The sequence below is a fragment of the Micrasema longulum genome, unplaced genomic scaffold (assembly GCF_059751315.1).
Source record: "Micrasema longulum isolate JH-2025_06_02 unplaced genomic scaffold, ASM5975131v1 h1tg001376l, whole genome shotgun sequence".
Taxonomy (NCBI): Eukaryota; Metazoa; Arthropoda; class Insecta; order Trichoptera; family Brachycentridae; genus Micrasema; species Micrasema longulum.
Genome location: NW_028278562.1, coordinates 405,925 through 427,386, shown reverse-complemented (window position 1 = coordinate 427,386; position 21,462 = coordinate 405,925). Strand labels below are relative to the sequence as shown.

The 21,462-nt window shown below is 31.2% G+C and overlaps 1 long non-coding RNA gene across 1 annotated transcript in view; it reads right to left on the bottom strand.

Moving 5' to 3' along the window:
- Positions 1-332: 332 nt before the first annotated feature.
- Positions 333-21,462, bottom strand: part of LOC148275616 (uncharacterized) — a 178,498-nt gene continuing 157,368 nt past the window's right edge. Inside the window, exons 3-4 of the long non-coding RNA XR_015823982.1 lie at positions 1,967-2,435; positions 333-465 (exon numbers count right to left, since the gene is read on the bottom strand). This is a non-coding gene — a long non-coding RNA (uncharacterized LOC148275616). The remainder of the gene's footprint in view (positions 466-1,966; positions 2,436-21,462) is intronic.

The following is a 21,462-nucleotide window of genomic DNA, read 5'->3' as shown; positions in this document are numbered from 1 at the left end:
AGCAAATATGATTCAGATACCGCCGCAGTGCTGTACGGATATTGAAATGAATTTGAGTTACTTATTTAATAAATGTAGCACTTTATTTTGAGTTACGTAAGTATACAATATGGATATTTTTAAAACTTCCGTATATGGCTTTATGACCACTTACAATTACATTTATATGAACGCTGCCGTATACCCATATATGTGTTTTATTGTGTTAGAATTGTGATTATACGAAATCTCGAATAGGAAAACAAACCTTGAACTGGAGTAAAGATATTCATGTAGAGGCAATCTTCACTCTGCTCCGTTAGGAATGGAAGTAGCCTTTTAAGGTACTCCAGTCTTCCCTTGGGCATCCTGCCAAGGGCCGCTGTCTCGTTCGCTATATCGGGAAGTTTCTGTGGACAGGCTGGGCCTGCAGCCTCCAGCGTCTTCACTCCGTCCCAGGGGGAGGGGGTCCTCGTTGGACTAAACCTGAAATACACCCTGATTAAAACGAATTGCGTTATTAAAACGAATATTTTACTCGGCAGATTTTCTTCGCTAGTTTTTCCAGTTTTTTTTTTTTAATATCATAAATGTTTTCACTAAATAGCGAACATAAAAAAAATCACGTATTTAATGAAAATAAGAAAAAAAACACTTTCAAATGAATAACCACAAAACTTATGATTAAAATATTTAAAAAAAAATATATTACGCGAGATGTAAAAAACACTCATTTTATTTTATTTCATTTAAAAGCCAACAGACATTTATAAATTTATAAGATACAATTACATTAAAAATACAAATCATAACGTCCAATTAGAGGCTTCTACATTATATTGCTATTGTAAATGTTGTCACATAAAAATAATGCAAAACATAAAATAATTAATGATACACAACTTAAAATATTACTAGAAATGTACATATTTTTTTATCTTTTTTTTTTCATACAGTTATTATTCAATAAAATTTACGCATGATTACAATATTTATACATTATAAAGAAAACAAAGTTTTTCAAATATATTTTGTCCCGATAAACTATTTATTAATAGTTTGTCATCGGGTGCTCATACATTAGTTTTAATTAATAATCAAACAAAAATAGTACAGACATTATTATGTCTAAAAGTATACGTATAAAATAATTTACATATGTTATTTTGTTTTGATGCTTTGAAATATAGTATTAAGAAGAAAAAAACTCAACAAAACCAGATAAAAATAGTTCGAAGAAATAATTTTTTTTTGAGTAAGAAAATAGAGTAAAATAAACCAATTAAAATTAAAGAATCGCAATTTACTTGAATATACTCGTATTTTAAATATAAGAAAAAAAAACACATTTATAAAAAGTGTGTGCTCATAAATATAATCAAAACAAGATCAAAGATAAAACAAAGTAAATCGAAAATTTCAATTCATATCTACAGAAGAAAAAAAAATGTAATACATAATATTACAAATATATGTACATTTAAATATTGGTCACACGGTTGCACATTATAATATTTTAAAAAACTATACTTGACCATACAGTGTACATTTATTATGTGCCTTAATACAGAACTGTACATAACCTGCATAATATAGGTTGCGGATTCAAGGCGCAACACAATAACTTGATTTTTTTTTGGAAATTTTACTTTTAAAGGAAGTTAAAGATATTATATCAATATCAATACATTTTAATTTCTGACTACCTTTATTTTAGATTCTATTCACAAATGAATTTCAAAAATATCTAGTGGAACATTAAAATAATTTAAATAGAGATCATGTTCACCTCGTAAGCAAATAGTCGGTGGGTTGCAGGACGATGCCTAAAGAACTTTGCCTTACACCCGGCAGTTCCAAATTTAATTCCCGTATCAAATAAATGCTTTAAGCCTGGTTTTTTACGCTTACTTATATTCAACCTCTTCGATTGTTTTTTTTTTTTAAATATTATTATTTAAAACAAAAAATTAATACAATTTCTTACCTGTTAATTCCAATTGGTGGCGTGGCATAGGGTACTCCGAGGTACACTTCAACCGGTTTCAGAAACTTGTGCTGGTCCATCGGTAGAATTATCCCTTGCAATTTCCCATACCGGGTAGAAATCACCCTGGTTCTTAACATAGAGTTCCTACCACCCTTAATATTATACAAATTACCACCCACGTTTCGCGTCATTATCGACAATGAAAAAATGAACAAAATTAAGAATTTACAAAAATCACGTAAGCAATTCTTATTTATTAACTTAACCGTATTGAACGGGACACTTACACCAAAAATAGAGTTGGTCTCAGCCATTTTTCAAATGGTTTTTCACATTTTAAACTTCACTATTAAAATTACACTACATGCAATTTTACTGCACATTTTGTCAAAAGGTTTTCACCTGTATGTAAACGCTTTTATTTTTTATTTATATCTTCTTTATTTTTTCCCTCCCCGAAACACATCTGAAACAAGAGAATAAATAAATTATTAGTTTTTTTCCTAATTTTCATGAAAATTTATTTTTCTTCTTTATTATATTGTTCAATTAGAAAGTTCATTGGTTTTTTTAATTATTTTATTTGTTTTTAGACTATAAAACTTAGGATTTTTTTTTTGTGTAATTAATTTTCTGACAAAAAATACCGAGTCAGTACCATGCAAAAGAACTGATAAAAGGCTACTCGCAAAGGTTTGCTTTCAACCTAATAAAGCTCAGCCAAAATCAAGTGAGGGTTATCACTAGAGCCCTTACAGGGCACTGCAGATTGATCCAACACCTTGCTAGAATGCACCTTGTCGAAGTTTCTTTTTCATTCTGGGGCGCAGATAAAGAAAAACCTATACACATTATATGCGAATGTAATAATTATTTTTTTATCATAAAAGAAGCCTCATCCTCGGGAGACTACAGTTGTTGTATTTATTGTAAAAAGAAAATTATCATATTAAGCCTGTTATAAGAGTAAAATAAAAAAAGGTTTTGAGTTTGTAAATTGGAGCAAATCATGGGTTGTCTCCAATGAAATACCAGCACACTTTATTTACCTGATAAAATTACTTAACAATAAAAACTCAGCAATTGTGAATTTTAACAATGAACTATCAGATAACCTCCTAGTTCAAAAAAGCCTTAGACAAGGTTGCATTTTGTTTTCAGTTTTGTTTGATATATATTATGGTGAATATATTATTTGAAAGGCTCTTAACGACTTGACAAGTAGGTTCACAATTGGGGGAAATAAGTTATCCAACCTGAAATATGCTGATGATACCACACTTATTGCATAGTCTGAGATTATAATGAAAGAACTAATTGACCAAATACATGCTGCTCGTTAATATCTAGGACTCTAGAAAGAGTCGACAATTTTATTTATCCAGGTTCTCTCATGAGCGATGATGGTAGGTGTGAAGGTGAAATACGGTGACGTATTGGTATTGCCAAAGTGCTATGAGTCAGCTGGTGAAGATTTAAAAGAATTGCAGTATAACCATCAAAACCAAAAAGAGACTGGTGAAAGCCTTGGTTTTTTCAGTGTTCATGTACAGTGTGGAGTGTTGGACACTGAGGGAATCTGAAAATAAAAACGTAGAAGCTTTCAAAATGTGGTATTGGCGGAAAATGCTGCAGATTTTGTGAATGGCCAGACGTACGGATGCATCTGTACTCCAGGAACTGGACATAAGTAAAATACTAACATCCATGTGCGAGAAAAGAATCTTGCAGTTTTTTCGACATATTTCCAGGGGGTCTGATAATCTGGAAAAAACTATTTCCCTGGGAAGTGTCACAGGCACAAAGTCGCGTGGACGTCCACCGACAAGATGGAGTGGCATAGTCACTGAATTACCAGAATCATCACTGACAAATGCCTATAGAAGAGCACAAGACTGTGACAGATAGAGGCAGACTGTCCACAGACGAGTCAGGCATTATCACCATCCTCAGATATGAGGCACGGATTGAGGAGAGAAGAGTAAATTGCAACATTGTTCGTTTAAATGTAATGTTGTCAACGGTTTTTCAAGGTGGATTATGTCATTAGCACTTCGATTATAATATCTTAAGTAGATTGTATATATTTTTTAAATAAGTGATTGAATTGCACAGAATTGTCTAAATTTAAATTAGATTGATATAATCTCAATTATTTTTAACCATAATAATTCATTTTATAATAATTTATTTGACTTGTAGTGGTAGACCGCAACTTTGGTCCTTCAAGCCGGATATTTTTACTAGGCCTTAGAGCCAAATATTTCATTGGCCGTTCGTCGGGTTTTTAAAGTGAGTATTTTTTTTCATTTATTAAAACTTAAACTAAGGATTGAAGCCAGTTGTTCGTATGTAAGTCAGTGTGAAGTTGATCCGAGCACCCAATCCAAGATACGTCAATAAAGCTGAGAGTCACGTAAACCCGCGAGTAAAAACCACCCCTTGGGTGAGTAATTTGCGTAAATTTGTATTCCATTCCTGCTAAACATGCTCCGACACTAAGGAAAGATAGTAAGGGAGATATTACAACCTTTTAGCTTTTTACGCCTTCAAGATACATTCTTGATAATTGGATTTACTGGAAACAGTGATTTAGTTTGTTTCTTGATACACTCTGACGTTTTAATTAGAGTATTGTCATATTTTGAAAAGATAAATTACAGTTTTTAAATTTTTAAACAAGCGATTTCAGTGAAAACATCCAGAGACTATCACACTCTTTCACTTTCACTTCAAGAGCCTTGTACAGTTAACAAATATTCCAGCACGTCTTGAAGCTACAGAGCACATGCATAGTTAGAATTGTAGTTCCTGGTTTCCAATTATGATCTTTATACATTATAAAAGACAGGAGCTAGATTACAGCTCGTCATAACGTACATTCTACTCAATGTTATTCATAGTCCTAACGCGGCATGTCATGTGGGTAAGATGCATCCGGCTGAACCAATACACCTACTAGGCAACGCTTGAAAACAATATTTCCTTTTTTTTACTTCTTTTTTTACCAGTTACTTGATTCTACAATGTTTTGAGGATGTACAAATGTTTGCAGACTGGCTGGGTTTTCTCCCTCGGGAGTTATTCAGATCCGAATTTGTCGCAACTTAAGTTATCTTTATATATTAAAGATAATATATATTTATATATTTAAGATACTTTATATATTTAGATCAATTTTTTAACAACAACAAACCATTAGGTTGTTTCTCCGTAAGGGTAGGCAGAAAAGATAGATCACCTCATCACTCTATATTTGCATACAGATCTTGTTTCTTCTACATTCATACATCTTCTAATGCACGCTCGCCGATTATTCTGACTTTTAACATGTCCGTCTTCAAGTATTTGTTGGGTTCGGACATGCCATGTCTTTCTCAGTCTTCCTCTATTTCTGCATCCATCAACATTCGTTTTGTCAATATTCTTAGCCATCCTTTCGCTTTCATTCGCTCTACATGCCCAAACCAGCGCAAAGCTCTTTTCTTGATTTTGTAAATAATGCCTTGCAAAATTTACGGATCTCAACATTTGTGCATCTATCGTTCATAGTTTTACCACACATTAACCTGAAAGGTCACATTTTGACAGCATTCAGCCTACTTTCATCCCTGGTTTTCCATTTCCAAGTCCATTATTTGCTCCCATACATCAAGGTCGGCACCTGGACTTCATTGTGAACTGCTATGTTTTATAATCAAACATTTATTTACCAAGGTTGATTTAAGTGCACCGTCTTTTTTATTATTATTATTTAGTCTTAAAATAGTACAAACACAATAAATGAATGTCCTCATATTAACTTTTAACTAATTATTATTGAAACATAAACCAATTATTAACATTTCTTAACAATAAAAGTAAACTAAAAAATAAAACTTCTATAAAGCTTACGAGAATAATATTATTTTAAAAAACTAACTTTATGATAATCATATGTTTTTTTTAACTGACATTTAAATGAAATAATTATTTTTTTGCTCTTTTATTCTAATGGTATTTCCTTATAATATTACTGTACAGCTCAGTGCATCAACGAGTTCTGTGTATTTGTTTTCTTACGAAATTGTAGTTTTACTTCATGTTTATTTCTTGTTTCATATCCGTGTTCGCATTGATTACCATTCACTCTGTTCCCAACACTCACTCTCTTTTCAATATCTCCATCAGTCATTCCATCCCTGGTAAACATACTTCACAGGTACACAAATTCCTTGACTTGTTTAACTCCATTCACAGTGATTTCACATTAAGTCATACTTTCATTTCTTTCAAAAACTATCACATTAAAATTATCGACATTCATCAGCAAATCACTCCCCTTGCCTTCATCGTTGGCCTTTATTACCAAACAAGAATAATTTCATGTGAATAAATACAACATAAATGTTTTCTAGAGATTTCTTATCAACTTCTCAATAAAATCAATACGAGGAAGTTTTTCCTTATTGCGTTGTAGAGAAGGCAGAATAAACATTTTGCGTTAGTTGAAAAACATTTTGTATCAAGTTGACGCAAATCTTTCAAAAATGCTAAAGTTTTCCTATCTCCGCGATACGAAAGAAACCAACTCTTTCCTTTTCAGGAGAAAAGTGTGGAAAAACAGAATAAGAAATAAGAGATTGTGTTCTCAACGAAACTTTTGTTTTTCTTTTCTTTGCAAAACTGCCTGCCTCCCAGACGGTTAATACGAATTTAAAGTGTATCCGCAGATTTTTCTAAATTTAGGGACACAGTTTACATATTTCAAAACTTATTTTTCTAATAAAAGCTCTAAAAACAACACGCACCTCAAGTAAATTAGTGTAAAAAAAGTTGTTTCACCTGGAAAAAATATTTTCATCTCTAACGCTTGGAATACTAACTTTGAAATAAAATATTTGCTTTAATAAAATCAAACAAATAACTTCGGTTTTTAAATATTTAATCACATTAGGTAAAATGTTTGACGACATAGTTAAAACTTTTTATATTTATTTTATATTTTCTTTTACAATGCATTTTATATTTTTTTAAAAACCAAGTACATTTTTCGGAACTTTTATTTAGGTCGGTATAAGAAGCTTTGTCTTAAATTTTTTGGGCAAAAATAAGGCCATGTATTATATACAGCGCTTCCCTTATCCAGAAGTAATGACTTTTCCTGCGCGAGACATAAATCTCAAAGCTCTTATTAAATTGTGAGGTTTCCTTCAAGCGAGCTTTATTTAACACGCTTTGTTCCTAGGACTCGTAGGAAATGGATTATTTTAGGAAATTATTATCAACTAAATCTCTGCACGTGGTTGTGTCAGCCTTAATCCTGAAATCTACGATAAGTGCTGAAAACTTTACCAAAACGAAGCTTTTAATAAATAAAAATGAAGATTTTATTTTTCTTACGCAAGCAGATAATTTTTTTTGAGAATGAAATATAAAGTACATCAATATGAAAATGAATGATATCGAAACTTTCTTACTACGATTTGGGTGAACTTTTCCATTATTAAACATTAAAAAAATATATTTTACACATTTTGGATTCGTGTATTTAATTCAAGGGTCGATTGGTTCCATTTTTTGAAATCCGGTGGGCCATGTTTTGAGCTTCACAATTCTGACGTAACTTTTTTTTCCGGACAGCAAGTCAAAAAAGCAGAAAAGAAACAGTATTAACCTGAAAAGTACTCAGGTCGAGAATTGCCAAATGGTTATTAATTTGCATTGTAAATATTTTTAAATATGTGCCTGTGTATTTATTATTGCAGGGTTACTCCAATTTATTTTTCCAATAAACTGAAAGTACGTGTGTGTGTTTATTTTTTTATTTATTCATTAATTTTATTCACAATATACTTATGTTACATTTATTGAGACATAAATTCCAGCTCCATGGAACCAAAGTCCGGTGTTGAAATTGTTTGTTTGTCCGTCACATCTCCGAAACGGCGAGTCTTGGCGGCCTGAAATTTGGACACGTCATTTTAGATGCAATTTCAAGGTTAACGTTGCCTTTTTTGAGTAAAATTTTAATCAACCTCCACACAAAGACTCAAACTTTATATTGATGCTTAGTGTGGCTCCAACATATTGCCTTTAATCAATTGTCATTATCAACAGTAAACATACTTTAATTCACAAGTTTATCTCCTAAATTGAGAATAAATAGTATTTGAAGTAAATATGATGTTATAAGGAAAGTTTTTAAGCAACATAATTACACGTGTCGGGACAATACATGCCAAAAATCCATGTAAATCATAAAAAAATATTCGAAATCAATTACCTGTGAAAACTGTCTCCTTTAACACCTTTGACGACTACTGCTGCAACCAGATATACTGCAAGTCGTTTTTTTATTTAATTAAACGTCAATATCCAAGTTATTTACAAACAAAGCCAAGCACAGAGACAAAAACATCTGACAGAACCTTTATATGTTTGTTGTCAAACAAAACACAATGGCCACTAATTATTTGCCAACCAACATCGCTTGCGTTCTATGAAATTTAGTGATAGAGCTTCTCTATAGGTTACGCATTATTGCTCTAAGATGTTATTATTTGTATTTTAATGAATACAATATTGGGGAATAAACGTGTGTTACCTGATCGTTTAATATTATTTTATCGGGGCAATTTTTTTAGACGGTGTTATTCCTCTTACTCTTACTTTATTATACCCATAATAAATTATATAAAATCATGATTTACAACCCCTATTTGCATTTGTTTATAATTATTAATTTGTGAAGTCAATATGCAAGGTTTTACTGTTCGTTATTTTTTATTCTATTTTCATTATATACTTAACACAGTGTTTTGGCCTTAAAGTTAGAGATACGTTTTTATTTTGTTGTTATATGTATAGTTGTATGAATAAATTGAAAAAAATAACGATCAGATCGTAGAAGGAATTATTTTTTTTAATACCGTATACCCCAAAAAAACTTTTTTCTGTGACTTGTTGGAGGGGATCGTAATTAATAATTACTTATAATTAGAACAACGTGTTATGTTAAAACAAATGATTAATGTCAGTATCATCCTGGGTGGAGACAAGTTAGTATTAAATCTTCTAATTTATACAGCCAAATTGAGATTTATTTACATCCTATGTGGAGACACGTTAGTATGAAATCCTCAAACAGCAAACTTAAGGGGCAATGTGGTCCTGGCAAAGGGCAAATAAATTTGCTGCGCAACGTAAGAGGCGGGACCGGAACGATATGCGTAGAGAAGTTGTTTCGGGCAGCGCACGACAGAGAGGCCTACAAGAAGTGATTGCCTGCGTCGAGGACACCAGATATAGCACACAAAAATGTAGTTGATATCTTAATCAAAAAAGTATAATTAAAATTTTAAAATAATGAAACAAACGTAAACGATAATAATTAAGATGTACGACAGTGCAAATCGTTTTTATCTCTTTTGGAATTTGTATTCGAATAATTAAAATAAAATATTGTTATGACTATCACACTGATTCAGTGTGTAGTTGATCCGGCGCGTATCGTTTATATAAGTATTGCAGAGGCAGAATTGAAGAGAATTCTTTTTAAAAATATTAATTTTTATTTCATAATTCTATTATTATTATACCATTTTATTAAATATTTATTTTATTTTTATTCCTTACTTTACTTTATTCGGATTTTATTCTCACGTAGTTTGGACTTGCGTCTCAATAAATAAATTAAAAAGTTATTAAAAGATTTTATGACAAATTACATTGTTTTTCTTAAATTTCAAAAATTAATAATTAATTTATTTCTTCATATAATCACTTTGCAAAGCGCCCTTGAGGTATTATATTACGAAAATGGCGTTATGTAAGTTATTCATAATAATAATATTAAAAGGATTTAGACAAATATTAAAACAACATAAGGAAAATCCATGAACCTTACTAAATAAAGAACAGCCGCTTGCGCTATGTAGAGAAAATCATTCTTCATTAAAATAAATATTTTTGAAACAAGCGTCCCGCGGGGATTTCTGAATATTTCAATTACCAATATTAATTAATCTGTTTTTATCATTTGAGGCTTTATTCAAGATAAACCATCTGGTGTTCGTTAATGCTAAGAACGTTGAAGCTCAGAATGCTAGTCTGGCACTTCCGGAAAACTCATTTCCGGAAAATCTAAATTAATTTAAAACACTTTGAATCCGGGCGAACGATTTACGGGAAAATGTCTTCGTACTTAGCAAGAAACTTTTGAATGGATAAATGAGATACCCAGAGCAATACAATACAAAATTTAAATGGTGCAAAAATCGTTGTTAGGGAATTAATAAATTATAATGAGGTCTAATTTATTTGATTTTAAAAATCGTATTGTTAAAACAGCTCTTTTATGACAGATATTTAACAACTACTCAAAATTGTTTAAATTTATTGTTTTATTGTTTTTGCCTGTTTCTGGGCAAACGAAAATAGTGTACTGTTTGTGAAATTGAAAGAGTGATTTCGACTCGATGACTGCTTTCTGGTTAAAAGTTTTTAAAAGTATATCAAAAATACAAACGTTCGCCTAGTAGTATAGTGGTTGGCGCATACGTCTACTCTGCTTGAGATCCTGTATTCGATTTTTTAAAGGAACGACATGAAATATGTGTTTATAATGTGGCATAATAATTCTTATTTTTGGGACTGTCCCAATCCATTGCTAAGGTTGTTGAAGTCGGCTATTCCTGTCCTTAGGCTTTGTATTATTTGGTTCTGGGTATCATTTTTATGTAAGCCGTTTCTTTGCAGGATTTTGAAGCATTAAGTTATCCACTCTCCTCGGAATAACTGTCGGGAAACATCCACAGACATCGTTTTTGCTGCATGGTATAATAGTTATCATTTTATATGCGTGAACTATAATTGTTGTCTCTCTTTCGGCTTACTTTTTATATCAGAGACAGCCAAGCTATCATGAATTAGTGAACCCTTAATTTAATATATTAGTGATATTTTTGCCAACAACCTAAGCATTTGCATTTGCATTTCTGCTAATTTAAGTTGCTTAGAGTAGAAATTAGAGTACTCGAGTCGATTCAAGTTGTCTAGAGTAGAAACACTCAAATTTGATTGGTAAGATTGAATTCGTCAGTTAACGCTTTGGTTTAAATATTAATGGAAACAAAACTTAACAAATGCTTTGTAGCCGAAAGAGTCATCCAAATGTTAATTTCCAACTTAAGCTTGTCAAAATTGAAAGAGTGAAATAGTTCAGGTACTTAGACAATATTATTTTGGTAGAAAATTTAGATCGCAACATTAAGATAAAATGCAAAATAGAAACAGTCAGAACAGCATTTAACAAAATAAAAAATCTTCTTTGTGACAATAATATAAACCTTAAACTGAGACAACAAATAGTCAAATGGTATAAATAATATGTTTTACTGTACAACGTAGAGGCGTGGACTCTAAAAGTTAATATTTTTAACCGTCTTGAAACATTTTCAAGGTAGATCCACAGTAGAATGTTTAGAATATAAATTGACCGATATAATAACCTACAATGAAGTATTACGTAGAGCCAATACGATTAGAGAACTTTTCATCACGGTTAAGCTTAGTAAGATTTAATATTTTGACCTTGTGTTAAGAAGTGATAAATATGCCATACTTCAGCTTGTCATAAAAGGAAAGATCGAAGGACGTAAGGGGTCAGAAAGAAACAGCTTTCCTGGGTTAAAAACTTCCGAGCATCGACCAGGATTAGAACTGTGGAGGTGTTGTTTTGCACTGATCAGGATAGGGAACCTTTTTTCCGAGTAGTCGTCAACGTCAGAGGGACCTGACATGATTCGTGAAGATAAAGAAGAGTAGATTGTTGACATAGTCTAGCATTTGGAGCCATAATCACCGTCTAAAAATAGGCTTGGTATACCTTTCCTTTCAGTTTTATAAGCATTTTTGGGCCACATAAGATCCCTATTACCCATTTGAATTTCATCCATCTCACATTTTACTATGATCAACATCTGCTGCACATTTGTGTCTTTGTAAATGTGTGAGCATACTTAGACGAGTCATACTTTACTAATATTCTCCTGTCAAGTCGAATTGAAGGAGCATTTATTTCCTTAAAAAGTTGTAGAGGTATTCAGTCTTTTTCCTACTGATTTTAAGCCATTATCCTCCAGGATCTTTCTTCATCTTTCCAATCTCCTCTGCAAGTCACAATAGATATCTGAAATCAGTACTAATTATATCATCTGCGTAATGTGGCTTTACACAACAATAGTTCATCACTGTTATCAAATTATACAAGTGAATAAATAGTTTTTTCTACTGTTCGTGCAATCGCAATTTTGTTGTTACGAAGAATGAAAGTATTCGACATGAGCCTTTCACATATTTTTTAAACTCACAGTGAACGAGGCAACAAAAAACGTAGAATAAAATTCAGCTAAAAATTAAAATCGCGATTTGTAAATTTGAAATAAAAAGAAGTTTATTCGAGCCGATGGAAAGACCCTTAAAATGTTTCAAACTAAGATACATAATTATAATAAATTTTATTGTGTATTCACAAGTTTGGTTTCTAATTTTTAGGGCATTTAATCAATATACGACGGAGTATCCAAATAAAACCGGACTTCAATTTTAAAAATATTTCATTATATATTTTTCAAAAAACATTTAAAGTTTTCCTAATTGGAGCTAATGTTTTTGTCCTTATCTATATATTTTATCAATTGTTGAAAACATTTTTTAAGTCGTCTTCCGTAAAGCTTGCCAGCACCTAATTTTTTTCTTTATCTTTATTATTTATTTATTTTATTAGGTAAATAAACAGTATGTACACATATGTTGCCGATTTTTTTGTATATTAGTGTAAGAAACCCATGCACACACCAAAAAAATTGTTTAAACTTAATACAATAATTTAAATTATGTTCGATATAATAAATGTAAAAGAAACGAAATATGAAAATATGTATACTTTAATAATAATTAAGTTAAATGTCTGCTTCTCTCGAAATTTCTATAATTTTTGACCTAAATTTACATACATTGTCACAAAAAATATCTGCCTCGATAAATATATTGTTATATTGGTCGCATATTCAAGGTATTGTAGATTGTTTAAAATAGTTTGTTGACGCGTTTTCAGTGTAAAACAGAAGATTTTGTCTTGTCGGTCTAGATGGCACACGGAATGGAAGTCATTCAAGTAGGTTTGGAGAATCAATTTTATTATGTATTGATTTGAATAAAAATAACTGGTCTAACATAATTCTTCGATTTTTAAGAGAGTTTATTCCATGGTACTGCATACTTTCAGCGTGATTAGAAAAGTTAATGTTTAACCGGTAGTCAACCTGCTTGAAAAAAAATTGTTGGACCCTTTCTAGTATATTAATACTTACATTATAGTAAGGTGACCAAATAGGAATACAGTATTCTACCTGGGGACGAACAAATGTTTTGTCGATGTTAATCTTGGAACATCGGAAAAAAACGCCGTCCCATCGTGTATTTTTTCATTAAAAGCAACAACAAAATATCTCTAATAGATAGATATGGTAAACGGAAGGACTGGAGGACATTGTTCTTACCTTTTTTGGTCAAAAATTGGCCCATAGAGAGGGCTGTATGAATGCAAATTTGGCAGCCACCCACGTCACTCCTAAATCTTCACTTTAATATCGTTACACTGAACTTCAAGTCACTCCAAATGGCTCCACAACTTATTATTTCGTCTATCATCGGTTTTCAGATATTATTTGAACTTTTTTCAATTCGGCTGTTGACGAAACAACGACTAGAGTGGGTTTGATCAGCAATTGGTATCTCACCTCTTTTAACTATTAAACTTCTTGTCATAAACATAATATACTTAGTCTTGAGGATCGTCGTTTGGTATTAGATATGGGGATTTTACATGATAATCTTAATGGACGTCTTGATAGCCCTGTTCTGGTTTCTATCTATGTACAGTTCGCACCAACTATGCACAAACCTTTCATCTGAGTCGCTTGGCGCGTAATTATAATGTATTTTTCAATAACATAGACATATTTAACCGCAGTTAACTCAATTTTAAAACAAAAATTCAAAAACTATTTTATAAAAAATAGAATTTTTCTTAATAAAAAATATTTTTTCTACGTTATAAATTTAAGTTGTTTCTATTCACTCATATCAAACACACACTCACCCTGTCCATAAACCAACCCCCAATCCCATATACACTCACACACATATTCACATACCCACCAAAACCACACTCCAATTTTTTACTCACGCATCCTCACACAAAAAAACTCGCTCACATGCACTTCAATGAATTAATATCTAACTGAACTGGATTTTTATAATTGTAATTTTATGTTTTTTTATAATGTTGTGTAATTTTAATTGTATTGCTGTTGTTATTCTGAATAAACAAAATTAAAATTAAATTAATTAAATTAAATTAAATTAAAACGGAAAGACCACTCAAACATCTGAGTTTTCCTCAAAACATTATATTTGTAGACCTTTGTCTACAATTCCAGTTTTTCCAACCAGGATGCAAAATTTTAAGACCGCGCGCTTGATTATCCATCGAAAATACAACGAGCATATGAAACAATAGTCACAAAAAAATACAACAGCCAAACGTAACCTTCTACAGCAACGACACTTGGTATACTGACTGAGAACAAGTAGTTCTACACGACCTGTAAAACATGGTGTTGCGAAAATTCCACCAACCACATCATATCATGTCCGGTTTCTTTTGGGTACCACATTAACCAATACATATTAACCGATTAACCCTGTTTGATATTTTTTTTTATTTTAACGCAGCTCTTTCACATTTTTCGTTGTACTGATATTTTTAAAATAACGGTTGAATAAAGACCTTTTATTACCTTGCGGCTGAATTAAATTTCTTTGTTATTGAATAATAAAACAATATCTGTATAATTTATTTTTCCTAAATTAAAAGGCACGACGGTTTATGAGGTCAATAAAAAGTCTAAAATAAATAGTGCTCAACCGAAAATGAGAAATAGGGGTAGGTAGAGTAAGTTTGCGGAGGAAAACGCTTTCTGCGTGAATGCAAAGGCTTTCACGCAGTAAAAATCGTTACGATCGCCGTAAACGAAGCCTTTTAATTTCGTTTCCCGTTCTGGCAGACCAACGAAACCACAAAAGGTTATATTATAACAAAAAAGAGGGTCGTTAGCACTTGGCTTTCTCCGGATAAATAGTTAGTCGAGAGTTTACACGTAATTTACGAAGAAAGTCTTACTTTTTTAAATACAAAAAATTCACGAGAAGATATAAAATTATCATTTTGTAGAGAAACCAGATTTATTTCAAAATGTTATCGGAATCATTTATTTTACCGCACCTGATGCGGCGTATCTTAGAAATTGGTAACATAATTATCATTATTTGTTATAGGGCACTACATTTAAACTTCAACTGCAGCGTATCTATGTCATGTTAGTTACACGGAAGGTAAAATCAGTCCTATGCTCTACCTATCGATTTAGGATTGCGGTACAAAACAAGATTTATAAGCAGTATTTCACGTCCACCCTACCAGTAATCGACTCCGGCGCCTTAAGAATGGTAGGCAAACGTGCCACCCACTACACAACGACGTTAGTTTATCTCCACTCGAAGACCTTTTTCAGGATGCAAATACGATGAGTATACAGATGAGTATACTTACAACGAAAACCGTTTTTATGTAAATATTTCAAGTCAAACCTTTCCGGATAATGAATCGACACCTCTTGCATCATACACCTATGCGCTCAGCACTAGATTACAAGACTTAAATATTGTATTTTTTTAACACATTTTTTTATTATTCAATATTTTCCGATTAATCAATCTGTTACATGTCAGTACCAAATTTACAATATTTTTATTTAAAGGCGTGGTAGATATTTTCCATTCAATTTTATTTTTGATATTTATTTATTACGCAAATATTTATTTAACAAAAAATTATGCAGGTGGTAGTGTAACTATTGGAAGGGCTTTTCAACTGGTTGAGGCCGAAAAATCAGACAAAAGGACATTCTACGGTTACCCTTACCTGAGAGGGCAGATTGGGCTGACCTCTAAGGTTAGATGGCAATGCCAGTGCCCTACAGACCTTAAGCCTTTGCGTTTAATGTCTTGACTTTAAATGAAGTTTCTTAATGCTTTCTATAACGTATTGTTGCAAAAGCTAACAAAAAAAATCGAACATTTTATTTATTTTTTATTAGTAACCAATAAAAATACAATATTACAACTAAATAAAATTTTTAACATTAATTTAATATATTGATTTACATTTACGTTTCCCATTACGTAAAAGAAATAAACAATTCTTGTATACATAATGGGGAGTGACGTCTTCTAAAAGTTTATTTTATTTAATCAATAATATTTTTAGGATAACATATATAAACAACAAAAAAATCATAAACGATGTTTTTAATCAGTGTTACATAAAGAAAAATATAAATGTAACTTTTCACTTCTTCCTTAAATATATTGTATTCCTGGCTGTACTTTTTATTATCTTTGTTCTTTTCATTAAAGAAAACTATTCCTCTGTAAGTATAAAGATGTTATGCTGTAGGTGTATTTAATTTAGGAATTAAGATATTACCACCTGTTTAAGGAGCGAGCTAACAATAATTAATTAGATACACGAATGAGTAAAAAATGTGTACGCGATAGCATGAATACATTATTGCCAGATTGTGAACACATCCAAATTTTTATTCTCTTGACATTTTACTGGTACATATAAGAAGGCCCCGCCGCCACGGTCGTTTGATTCCCCCGTTGGGATAATGTGTAATTTTTGGATGCTAAATGAGAAAAAAGATAATTTATTGATTTATTCAAACGCCGATGCTGCTTTAAATATAATATATAAACAAGTGTTTTTTTTTACATGGGTAACAATAATACAAAAATAATGTTCGGAAAATCTGTTTTTGAATATAAACATGAGTGATAACCAAAAAACTCGTTTGAGAACTACGAGTATGTACAATTAGGAATAAATATTACAATTTTTACATTATATGAACGAACTAAGTATTGCCTGCTTAACATTTTGAGCACCGACCAAATAAACATAGAATTTACCCCGTGCCTGGCCCATTTTTGTGAAATTTCATGCTCGTGAGGGGTTTCTTAAAAGTGTCATAATTATAAAAATACTTGGTTAAATCAATTTAAACTTCTCAGATTTATTTAAAATAATTAAATAAGTAATTTTTGTATGATAGTTTTACCAAAATTGACCTTTACGGAGAGACACATTTCGCATTGCAATGTTCGCACATATACAGAGCCTCACTCCCTTTTTTGTGGTGCTTTGTATCCCGGAGCCGTGTAAACACGTAATTATAAGTCCCGGTCTCGTGTTTTACGTGTTTTACCAGCAGCAAAAAAGTACTAATAAAAGTCACTAGATGTCAATAAAATGCGCTTTTTTAGACAGCTGGTAAACCACGTAAAAACACGGGACCGGGACACAACGCATGGTTATAAAATCACGTGTTTACACGGCTCCGGGATACAAAGTGTTAAATACTTTCCTACCCAGAAAAAAATAAACATCACGATTTTTGCATCGAAAAAGTTAAAATTCTGCTTGGTGTTTTAGTAAATAGGGTTTCCGAAAAAAGCCCCCAAGAGAAATTAGACTTTTTAACATCCTTGATGGAGATCGCAAAAATCCATCGTTATAAAGGAGCACAGAACTACAAGAACTCTAATCAAGAATAAATATTATAGTATTAACCTCTAGGGTGCAATTATACGGTTTACAATACATGAAAAGAGTCGATACTAAAGAGCTTTTGGATTGGTTTGGTGAATATAACGTTCACTCGCTAACGCGTGAGCTATATTAACTATGGTTTAATGCTGTAAACGATACAATGTAATATCGACTTATCGGGGATTCACAGTTCTACAGAATAGCAAAATGTTTCGACAAATACAGAAATTCCATCAGTAGGTGCACAGAAACAATTTTGCAGTATTTTTCACTTTATGGACAAAAAAAATAACAATAACAATATTTTGAGATTGTTCCAATTTTTGTAGATTACTGGATTTCACTCCCAAGGGAGTCATTAAGATTAAAAAATTGCAACAGATACGGAGAACATTTAAGAGAAGAAACTATGGAAGTCTAGGCATTACCAAGGCTTATGACCTGTCATTGGCTGGTTTAAAAAGCCAATTTACACACTGTGCAACATTCACTATTTTGCCTATGGTTCAACCTCCATATTTCTTCGATTTTTCTATCTGTCGATTTTAGTGAAGATTAAAAGCTGAAACCTTTCTTGTTGTGAAGAGATTTATTTGATCGTTTTATTTCCCATACTAGACAACGCCTGAAAACAATTTTCAAATTTTTAAACTTCGTCTTGGACCAGTTGGTTTTATTACAATATTTTAAGATTGCCCTAATGTTTGTAGACAAAATACTGGATTTCACCCCCTAGGGAGTCATTAAGATAAAAAAAAAACAACAGAGATGAAAAACATTTTAGAGAAGGGAATTCTAAAGTTGAGGCATTTACAGGGTTTATGACCTAGCGTTGGCTGGTTTAAGTGGCCACTTTACACACTTTGTAACATTCATCATTTTGCCTATGTTTAAACATCCATATTTCTTCGATTTTTCCATCTGTCGATTTTAGTGGCCACTTACAGCAGCCAACGACAGGTCATAAGCCTTGTAAATGCCAAGACTTCCATATCACCTTCTCTAAAATATTCTCCATCTCTGTTGTCATTTGTTAATCTTAGTGACAATAACGTTCGAATAAATTTCTTTTTTTTAAATGTGATCCGAAATTTGTAAAAAAAAAATATGTGTCTCTATTAATCATTAATATTTATATTATCTTCTTCAAAGTTATGACTGTGAAATGCAATACACCTATGCCAACGTTTTTTCTAATCTTCATAGTACTTTTCGCAGACCACTTTCATAATGGCTTTCAGCTCCATCAGCGAATTTTCTTTTATCACCTTAATAGAGTCAAAATGCTTTCTGCAAAGTTGTCATGTTAGTTAAGGGGATAGAAAAAAGTCACACGGAGCCCAATTGAGTAAAAACTGTGTATGAAGAATGAGTTTTAGGTTGTGTTTGGTCAAATAATCGCATACAACGAAAAATGTGTGAAACGGCGCCTTTTTTTTGCAAAAATGAAGAATTATCTTTCCATATATATGGTATTTTTTGAAAAATATTCACCTATCCTTCAATTAGCCTAAAAACCATCCTTATTGACCATCTGTACTGTTGAAAACTTAGTGATAATCGAAGAAAACAGTAATTATTCTTGATTTTTAGCGACTTTGGCGTGGTTTTTTTGTGTCTTGGCTCAGTTGGCAAGCGCCACTTCAAAGATTGCCGACTTGTTTCAACGTCATATTCATTCATATTGTATCATCCGTAATGATGCGCTAAATGGTGGTATCGTCCACAGAAAACATCCTTCAGCGACAGATTTGTGTTGATCTTTTTGAAGAAAATTTAACGAAATTCGAAGAACACATCAAAGACACGATAACAAAGTACATGACAGATTGCACCAAAAATTAATACGTACATATGTCTATAATACCAATCTTAGAAAGAAAAATTACCATTATCTTGAGGGTGGCTCTTTTGAATTACCAAATCCGGGTATTGAAATTGAATTGAACATAACAAAATATTACAAATATATAAATAAAAATAAAAATAAAATAAAAAAATAAATAATGTTCAATTTAAAAATAAAATATACGTGGCAAATAAATCCTGTTTTTATAATAGAAGGATATGCAAATCTTGTTTTTTTTTCTTGTTTAAGTCATACCGCATTTATGTACTATAAACTTATAAATTATTTTTTAAAAAATGGCCCAAGCTTAAAACGCTGAAGTTTTTGTGGGGAATTTTTTCCAAATTGCGGTTTAGCCTTATTTAAACATGTATTTTTTAAGTGTATTTTTGTCATGAAAATAGTATGTAAATATATGTACGGAAAAATAAAAAAAATAAAAATTTCCTTTTTTTTTTTAAAAAATGATTTTTTTTTACTATTATGATTTTTAATGATACTTAGGTATATTTAGTATCATTTGTATTATAATTTTTTTAACTTAATTATTTAAACACTTTATGTACATATACACTTGACAGACATGTGTATATGGGCGAGCATATTGCCTTCAATCAGTTTCTTCCTACCTACCCAAACCATTTTATTTGAGAATATCAGTGGTGTATGAACATAATATTGTAGGTTTATCAAAATATTTTTATCATAAAATAAAACATGAAAACTAATATACATTGTTAAAGAAATAATAATTGACTAAATATCTACACTATACTATGAAGAAAGAGGGTATAATTGTAATAATAAAAATGTATAAAGAAAAAGTCTTTTGCAATCTCAACATTCGTCTTAGATTTTTTTTCAAATTATTCTTTCGTATTATCCAAATATTGTCTTTTATATTTTATTTGCTAGTAACGAAGCAATAATAATACAACGCTTGGAAAAACATGCGAAAGGAAATTGGAAAAATAATAGCACGCTTACCTGCGTATATTAGTTCATATGTACCTACTCGGTAGAGGAAAACTTGTGGACAGAGAAAAAATACATTGTCGACCAATTTTATTAAAAATAATTACGTCGAAATACAGTTCCTGCATTGGATCTGAAGCGAACAACTGATCATCTTCCCTTTATTCATAAAATATGTAACCCTTAAATATTAACCAAGTGTTGTCGTCCATTAAAAATAATCATACGTCGATTCAATATGTTTATGTTTAAGGGTACATATTTCGAAAATGAAAAACAATAAGGATTTTTTTGTATTTTTATTAGGAAAACTCTCGAAATAATAAAAATTGATATTTTTTACTTTATTAAGATATAAAAATATTGAGATCTCTTCTTTGGACTTATGATTTCAATAATGTATTTTTTTAACACTTTTTTATAATATTTTCAATATGGGTATTGTCACTAGAAAGAAAATTACTTTATATTGCTGGTTTACACTTGAAAGATAATTATATTTTGTAGTACGAATAACTGTCGTTTTACGCTGGGGTTCCATTCCGAGAGACACCGGCGTAAAATGAACACAAATATAATCGAAGAAATAAGATTAGGTTCCGTGTCAAAATTCTAAGATCAATCTAACATGACAATCTCAAAACTTTGTTGATGATAAAAAAAAATAAAAAAAATATTAATATTCAAACCAGTTTTTTAAATTTCTAGGTATAAAATCATTACGATTTATAAAATTAAACTGGTGTACGGAGAAGTTGATACCGTATTTTATTATTTTTTGAAGAAAAATAACTGGTTTCACAACCAATTTCATAACTGGCATCATAACCTGTTGAAAAACCAATTTTATAACCGGTATCATCAATGGCATAATAACTGTTTTCATAACTGCTTTAATAACCGGTTTCACAACTGGTTGAATAACCAGTTTCATGACTGGTTTGATAA